Raw genomic sequence first — 2285 nt, forward strand, 5'->3', positions numbered from 1 at the left:
CACAATTTTTTCCTGAATTGATTGTATCGAAAAGGGCGATTAAGTCCTTAAAATTTAAAAATGTCAGAAATTCTCGAAGGATAGTGCCTGCTTTAAATGTTCTCTGTGCAAGGTATGGAATAGTGGAGCCAAGGACGTAGATACTAATTTAGTAATTCACAACTTTAATTTGCAAAAATAAATTGATTTTGATTTCTAAAGTAGTGGAAAAGGAGGCAGTGCAGCAAAAAAGAAACAGAAGAAGTTGTAACAGCCTTGAATTGCATCATGACAAGTATTTTCTTTGAAGTAACCATACATATTTCAAATCCAAATCAAGAATTGCCTAAGAAGCTATCTTATAAGTTTTTCAATAATTATTAAGGACTACAACAAGGCTTTTGACCAAAACTGCACAGAAATCATGAGATTTTGATTATATTGTTCAAAAACTCGAATAAATTTTCGGTTATATTCGACATCTAGTCAAAGTCAAGTCAGCAAACGATCGGAATTTTATTTAGTTCTATTCAGTGTAATGAAAGAGTTTTTGGATCTTCAAAAGCGATTTTCTAAGCACTTTTCGACCGTCAGATCATGATGATGACGTAGTAAAATTATTAGTTCGTAACTATATTGCTGATAGTCAGTTGATATCTAGTTCTAACGTACTTTTGGTGATATATGAAATCAACTAAAATTGCCAACAATAAGCATTTACATCTATAATTTCAAATATATTCAAACACTTTCTCAAATTTAAATTCAAAAGAAAATTTCCCATTCAAAATTGTAACATTTTCAACGTCAACCTACATCTCTCCAACAAAACAGATATAAAATTACACACGACTCCCTTTTTTTCTCATATTCAATTAAGCTTAAAAACATCAGCAAGTACCATCAATACCACAAAAGAAAAAAAGTCATATTATTTTCAGCACATAAAGTGATTTAGAAAGTCTAGAAGTAAGTAACACATGCTTTTATAACGAAAACTTAAGTAAACATCCTCAACACATGTCTTTAACTCGTCGTCCAATTGTATATTCCATTTCAAAAAAATTATGTTTACATCCAATTCTTTTTATCTATACTACATACTATATATTAAAGAGTTGATGCTATTGTTTTCTTATAAATCCAGTCAAGAACCTTCCAAAATTTGTGTATTTTTTGTGTACCTCGATCACATATCATCAAATGACTGTTTCTATTTCCATTTTTTCCAACTACTAATTTGGTACAATAATATTATTTCATCTTCTGTTGAGCACATGATATAGTACAACATTGAATAAATTTTCGTTTTACTAACCACTTTTACACACCGCCTCTCAACACGTGACTTCCATTCAATGTGTGTATGCAAAAAAAATTTGTAGGATTTTTTGTTAGAATAAAAGATGCAGTGAAGTTCTCTCTTTTGTGTATGTGGATTAAATGAACAATAAAATTGAGAATGAAAGGAAATAGCTGGAAGGGGAACTACAAATAATGTTGTATGTGACTTTGGGAAAGTTATTAGCACCAATTTTTGAATTACTCACTTAATATGAGATTAATTTGAGGATTTGTGCATTTAGGTGTGAACATTTGTCATTGTTGTCATTAAAAAGAGAGTATTTGAAGGTTTTGATGATGTTTCTGGTGTATTTGTTGGTTTGATGATATTTAGAGATCTAGGATAAGTTATGGAACAGTCATCTAAAGCATACATGCTTCGCTGGTCGTACAGATCTATTGTGAAACATGGCCTTCCTCAAATAACGCCTAAAACAGGCTCTATCGCTAGCTAGAACTGAGTATGCATTAAATTGCATTTGCTGGATCATGGAGGGTCATTTAGAACTTAATATGTATTGAATAGCTGTCTTCAGATCCGTGTGTCGCTCAGGTATGCATTACAACTCTTTGTTGGATACTAGTTCGGTATTTATCGTACATCATGTCAAAATCATGAAACATATTGATGAATAATACTCGATTAGAGCCAAAAAAGCTAAGATTCACTTCAAATTTGACCCTACTGGATTTATTCGACTTCTTAACACTTTAATCCCGAGCGACACAAATGAAGACTCCGCAAAAAAAATGTTCAGACTCCAGGAACCTTTAAATCTCCTTTGTTGAGCCTTCTTCATCTGTCTCATTCGTGAATACATCATGCAATCCAATATTCAATATAAAATTCAACCTTCAACATCCATAAATACACCATAACACATCATCCTTCAACATCCCATTCCCCCATCAAATCTCAACAATCTCCACACAATCTACAGGTAATTAACATTGATTGTTGT

At 31.9% G+C, this 2285-nt stretch overlaps 1 long non-coding RNA gene across 1 annotated transcript; it reads left to right on the forward strand.

Moving 5' to 3' along the window:
- On the forward strand, nucleotides 1-484 carry LOC139086379 (uncharacterized). The gene is made up of 2 exons (XR_011544005.1): nucleotides 1-112; nucleotides 202-484. It is a non-coding gene; the product is annotated as an uncharacterized lncRNA (long non-coding RNA).
- The last annotated feature ends 1801 nt before the right edge of the window (nucleotides 485-2285 follow it).

Source organism: Chironomus tepperi, unplaced genomic scaffold (assembly GCF_022539635.2).
Source record: "Chironomus tepperi strain 1889 unplaced genomic scaffold, CSIRO-AGI_Ctep_v1 contig_85, whole genome shotgun sequence".
NCBI lineage: Eukaryota > Metazoa > Arthropoda > Insecta > Diptera > Chironomidae > Chironomus > Chironomus tepperi.